Raw genomic sequence first — 6,853 nt, 5'->3', positions numbered from 1 at the left:
TGGGAGACCGCTTCTGGGTAGACCCCAAGCCTTAGTACTGCTCTCGGGCGCACTCCCCTCCTCGGGTGAGGAAAGGCGCTGGATGCCGATATGTCCTTTTTCATTACACTTTATAGTTTTTGGTTGGAAGTCTACCTTTTTTTTTTTTTTTTTTTCCGATATTAGGATGGCAACTCCAGCTTGTTTTCTGGGACCATTCACTTGGAAGATGTTTTTCCATCCTTTTACTCTGAGATAGTACCTGTCTTTGTCATTGAGGTATGTTTCTTGTGTGCAGCAAAATGCTGAATCTTTTTTACATGTCCAGTCTGTTAGTTCAAGTCTTTTTATGGGTAAGTTGAGTTCATTAATTTTAAGAGATATTAAAGACAGATGACTGTTGGTGTCTGATAACTTTGTTTTCATAGGTGGCTTTATGTGCTTTTGTTCTCTCCTTTGTGAGATGCTTACTATCTTGTCTTTCTTTGGTATGGGTATCTTCCTTGTGTTGGAGTTTCCCTTCTAGGATCCTCTGTAGGGCTGGTTTGGTAGATAGAAACTGTTTGAATTTGGTTTGTTTCAGGAATATTTTGTTTTCTCTATCTATGCTGATTGGGAGTTTTGCTGGGTATCGTAGCCCGGGCTGGCATTTGTGTTCTCTTAGAGTCTGCATGACCTTTCATCAGGCTCTTCTGGCTTTCATGGTCTCTGTTGAGAAATCTGGTATCATTCTGATAGGCCTAACTTTGTTATTTGGCCCCTTTCCCTTGCAGATTTTAATTTTTTTGTTTTGTTTTGTTTTTGGTTTTGTTTTGTTGTTGTTGTTGTTTTTGTTTTTTGTTCTGTGTGTTTAGTGTTTTGATTATTATGTGACAAGAGGATTTTCTTTTCTGGTTCCATTTATTTGGTGTTCTATAGGCTTCTTGTGCCTTTATAGTCATCTCTTTGTTTAGGTTGGGGAAGTTTTCTTCTATGATTTTGTTGAAGACATTTTCTGGTCCTTTAACCTGGGAATCTTTGTTCTCCTCTATTCTGATTATTCATAGATTTTTGTCATTTCATTGTGCCCTGAATTTCCTGGATGCTTTGGGTTAGGAGACTTTTAGGTTTTCAATTTTCTTTGACAATGTATCAATCTATTTTTACAGTATTTTATACACCTGAGATTCTTTTATGTTTTTTATCCTGTTGGTGATACATCTGTATTCTTGACTGCTTTCCTAGGTTTTCCATTCACAGGTTTGCCTCCATTTGTGTTTTTGTCATTGTTTCCAGTTTTAGGTCTTTGGACACTTTATTCACATGTTTCTGTTTTCCTGTATTTATTTCATTGAGTTATTTATATTATCCCTAAAGGACTCTATTATCCTCATGAGACAGAATTTTAGGTCAGCTTCTTGATTTTCAGATGTGTTGGTGTATTCAGGTCTTGCTGTGGTGGCAGAACTGGGTTCTGATGATGCACATATATGTTGGATTCTGTTGCTTATGGTCTCATGCCTGCTTCTTGCCACCTGGTTGTTCTTGGTGTTTGTTGGTCTGGGTGACTCTGTCTGTAGTCTGCCTCTTTCGTCCCTAGGTTACTTCAGGTCTCCTTGTAGGCCTGCATCCCTGGCTGTACCAGACTACCTATGGGGCCTTACAACTGGGGACTCTTTAGAGAGGCAGAGAAGCTGCTGACTGTTGCCCTGGTTGTAGTTGATGTCCTGGGAGGCCTTAGACTGTTGGGTCTTCAGAGGAGCTGTCAGGCTATTGTCCTGTGTGAAGATGTTCTCCAGGGGCATCTATGGGCTGTGGTTTCTGTTTCCCTGTGTGAAGCAGAATTCCAGGGAGGCTTTCAGTCTGTTGGATTGGTTGCCCTGAATGCCACAGAGCCCCCAGGAGTTCTTCAGACTGTGGTGTCTGTTGTCCAGTTGCTCTTTGGACATAGGAGCTCCTGGAATGCTTTCAAGCTGTAGTGTCTTCAGGGGAGCAGACAAGCTAGCAATCAGTTAGTTGCTCAGTTGCCTTGTGTGTAGCAGATCTCCTGGGATGCTAGTTGCCTGTTTGCAGCATAACTTCCTGGATGCCTCAGGCTATGGTGTCAGTTTCTCTGTGGGCAGAGGTTCTCCTGGGATGGTACAGGCTGTGCTGTCTGTTACCCTGAGTGCAGTGGATCTTCTCAGGGTATGGAGTCCAAGGGAGCAGAGTAGCTAGCAGTCTGCCCAACAGAAAGGACCAAGTGGAAAGGGAGGGATATTTGATGTGTGGAGGTGTGTGTGCTTGGGTGGTGATGGGTCCCAAGTCCACTGGGCTCTGGGCTGCAGCTGTGGCACTTCCATTGGGTTCTGACCAAATGCTCTGAGTACAGCAGATCTTCTGAGATGGCTCAGGATATGGTGTCTCCAGGGGAGCAGACTAGATAGCAGTCTGCCCAGCAGAAAGGACTAGGCTGAAGGGGCACTATTTTAAATTTTATTTTAAATTTATTTACACATTTTTCTTCCCTCTTTTTACCCTAAAGGTCTATATATTATGTTATCCAGTTTAGTGATTTATGGAATTTCCAAGTGTATGACCAAGTGGCTCTCATTTTCTTCTTTCTTTTTTCTTTTCTTTCTTCCTTTCTTTTTTTTTAAGCCAGGGTATCCCTGGCTGTCCTGGAACTCATTCTGTAGACCAGACTGGCCTTGAACTCAGAAATCCTTCTGCCTCTGCCTCCCAAGTCCTGGGATTAAAGGCATGCAGAATCCTGTTCTTTTTTTTAATGAAGGTCAGAGAAAGGGTGTATCTAGATGGGAGGTGAGGGAGGAACATGGAGAAGAAGAGGAAGGAGAAACTGGAAATATATAACGGGATAAAAGAATCTATTTTTCAATAAGAAAAAAACAATACAATTCATGATCACATCATAATGAATAAAAGATTTAAGAATATTAAGTATCATGGTTTGTATATGTTTGGCCCAGGGAGTGGCATTATTAGGAGATGTGGCTTTGTAAGTGTATCACTGTGGGCATGGACTTAAGACCCACTTCCTAGCTTCCTGGAAGTCAGTTTTCCACTAGCAGCCTTCAGGTGATGGTGTGGAAATCTCAGCTCTGCCTGCACCATGCCTACCTGGATGCTGTCATGCTCTAGCCTTGATGATAATGGACTGAACCTCTGAACCTGTAAGCCAGCTCCAATTAAATGTTGTCCTTATAAGAGTTGCCTTGGTAAGTTATGGTCCTTTTCACAGCAGTAAAACCCTAACTAAGACAAAAGTTGGTACGGTGAGTGAGGTATTGCTGTGATAAATCTGACCATACTTTTGTTTGGAAGAATGTGGATTTTGAGACTTTGGAAAGCAGTGGAACACTTTAAGCTGGGTTTAATGTGCTATCCCAGTAGGAATATGGAAGACTTTGTTACTGGATATGATTTGAACTATACAGACCGCTCCCAAGAGGTTTCAGTGGAAAAGATTTTCGGGATGTGGCCTAGGGATGGTTTTTGTGGTATTTTGGTAAAGAATGGGGCTACTTTTTGCCTTGGCTGAAGAGTCTGCCTGCATCTACTTAATTGCATTGACAAAAGAAGTCTCAAAAGAGCCCTGCAGAGACTTTGTTCTCTGGTTAAATCTCATGAAGAGCATTTTGAATAAATGTAGCAAGCTTAGAAAGGAAAAAATGTAAAATACATGGTTCAAGTATTAAAGGAGCACCAGGAGGTGAAATGTATCTGAATCCTATATTCCAAGAAATAACAGATTAAGGGAGTTTGGGGCAAGATCCTGCCCAGGTAAATTTAGATACTGGTGGTACACACCTTTAATCCCAGGAGACAAAGACAAACAGAGCTCTGAGCCAAAGGCCAGCCTGGGACAAACCAGGCTCTAGGTGAAGAAATGCTTAAATCCAGGCATGGTAGTAAACTCCTGTAATCCAAGCATTACAGGAGCCATGCAGAATGGGATGATATTGAATCTTTGTGTGGTATTAAGTTACATTTCTCAGATGAATAAAGACAATAAACATCCTTTAATGCTTGATGGGTATTTGTCCTTCATCTTTTGAAGACTTTCTGTTTATTTCATTACTTCTTACATTAGTTAGATTATTTAGTTCTTAGTATTTTTATTTTATTTTATTTTTTAGAGTTCTTTATGCGTTCCAGGGATTATTTGGTCAAATAAATAGTAAGTAAAAAATTTCTCCATTCCACAGTGCCCCTTCACTTAATTAGTTCTTTCTTTGGCAATACAGAAGATTTTATATTTCATGCAGTCCCAAATGACAGTCTTTGAATTTTCTTTCCTGACTGATCAGAGGCCTTTGTAGAAAACTTTTTCTATACATATGCCTTCTTTGAATAGTTTTTGAGCTTAAAGGATACATGGAAGTCTTTGATCCATTTTAAAATGATTTTGTACATAGCGTACAATGGGCTCTGACTTCATTTGCTACACATAATTCTGTTTTCCCACCACCAGTTGTTCGATAGGCGGTCTTGTTTCCAATGTATAATTCTTCAAAGCTTTAGAAAAATGTGCTTTTTAAGGTTTTGTTGATGCTATTTGTATTTGTTTGGTTCTGTTTCTGGCTTATTTTCTTTTGCATAGATGTATTTGTTTTATCATCGGAGCAATATTTTTATTACATTGTCCCTGTAGCATAACTTAAAACTGGGTGTGGTTGTACCTCTAGTAGTACTTTCATTCTTCTTCTGGATTTTATCATTTAAGGATTTGGGGGCTGCCCTTTAAATTTTTTTTAATAGTTTTATTATGAATATCATTGAAATTTTGACAAAATTTGTAATTAATCTTTAGATTACTTTTACTATTATAGACATTTCTACATATATTGAAGAAATCCAAAGAATCATTGGGTCTTACTTCAAAAATATGTACTCCACAAAATTAGAAAAATCTAAAGGAAATGGGCAATTTTCTTAATAGAGGACTCTTACCAAAACTTAATCTAAATAGACCTATAACCTTTAACGAGATAGAAACAGTCTTTAAAAGTTTCCCAACCAAAAAAAGTCCAGAGCCAGATGGTCTTGTTTTTCATTTTTGTTTATTTGTTTGTTTGTTTTTGTTTGTTTTAAATTATTATTGTTATTCTCTAATCTTTTTTTTTTTTTTTTTTTTTTTTATGCAGTCCAGTTGTTATCCCCATCCTAGTCTGCCTCTGACTGCTCCTCATCTTATACCTCCTACCTCATCTCCAAGAGGATATTAGCACCATCCATCCCTATCCCACCAGTCTCCCTATTCCTTGGGGATTCAAGTCTCTTGAGGGCTAGGTGCATCTTCATTTGCTGAGGACAGACTAGGCAGTCCTCTGTTGTATTTGTATCTGGGGCTTCATATCAGATAGTGTATGCTGCCTGGTTGGTGATTCAGTGTCTGAGAGATCTCAGTGGTCCAGGTTATTTGAGAATGCTGGTCTTTCTATGTGGTTGCCCTCCTCCCTAGCTTCTTCCATCTTTTCCCTAATTCAACTACAGGGCCATATTGTCTTAGTGCAAAATTCTAAAAGTCTTTCAAGAAGAGCTTATATCAATACTCTTCAAATTATTCCACAAAATAGAAACAGAAGGAACATTACCAAATTCATTTTATGAGGACACAGTCACCCTGATACCTAAACCACAAAAAGTCCCAACCCAACCCAACCCAAACCAAACCAAACCAATCAACCAAACAAACCAACAACAAAGAAAAAGGAACCAACCAACAAAACAAATAAAACCAAAGAAAAGAAGGAAAAGAAAAAAGAAAAGGAAATTTTAGGCCAGTTTCCCCACTGGACATTGATGCAGAAGTACTCAATAAAAAAAAAAAACTCTTTAAGTCGAATCCAAGAATACATCAAAAAAAACATCATTCATCATGATCAAGTAGGCTTCCTCTCAAAAAGACAGGAGTGATATAGCATACAAAATCAATGAACTGCACCATATAAACAAACTAAAACACACACACACACACACACACACACACACACACACACACACACACAGAGGATCATCACATTAGATGCGAAAAGAAAAAAAAACAAACAAAAAACATTTAACAAAATTCAACACCCCTTCATGAAAAAAGTCTTAGAATGAACAGGGATACAATGCATATAGCTAAACACAAGAAAGGTAATGTTTAGCAAGCCTATAGCCAACATAAAATGAACTTATGTTCTTATAAAATTAATGGAGAGTAACAAAGCAATTTCACTAAGATTAGGATAAGACAAAGCTGTCCTCTCTCTCCATATCTATTTAACACAATACATTTTAGCTGGAGCAGTAAGACACCTAAAGGAGATCATATGAATATATATATATATATATATATATATATATATATATATATATATATATATACCCTAATAAATTGTAAACAAATTGTAGCCTTCCTCTATGCAAATGAAAATGGACTGAAGAAGAAATCAAGAAAATAACACCTTGCCCACTAACCTCAAATAATATAACATATCTTGGAGGTAACTCTAATCAAGCAATGGAAAGACACATATAATAAAGACTGCAAGTCTTTGAAGAAAAAAAGTTGAAAAAAAGCAGAAGATGGAAATATCTTGTAAACTTATGCACCAGTAGAATTAACACAGTCAAGATCTCCATTGTATCTAAAACGATCTAGAGATTCAAAGCAAACTCCATGGAAACTTCAGCACAATTCTTTCCAAACCTTAAATGGACAATTCTAAACTTCATATGGAATACAAAAAAACACAATAGCATCCTCAACAATAAAAGAACTGGAGGGGTATCACCGTCCATGATTTCAAACTGGTAATAAGGACACATGCTCCACTATGTTCATAGCAGCCTTATTTATAATAGCCAGAAGCTGGAAAGAACCCAGATGTCCCTCAATAGAGGAATG

General features: G+C 38.1%; 1 pseudogene; it reads left to right on the top strand.

Annotated features, from left to right (window-relative positions):
• Positions 1-2,010: 2,010 nt before the first annotated feature.
• Positions 2,011-6,853, top strand: part of LOC110324011 — a 74,114-nt pseudogene continuing 69,271 nt past the window's right edge.

Source organism: Mus pahari, chromosome 7, assembly GCF_900095145.1.
Source record: "Mus pahari chromosome 7, PAHARI_EIJ_v1.1, whole genome shotgun sequence".
NCBI classification, from domain to species: domain Eukaryota; kingdom Metazoa; phylum Chordata; class Mammalia; order Rodentia; family Muridae; genus Mus; species Mus pahari.
This window is presented reverse-complemented; position numbering and strand designations above follow the sequence as displayed.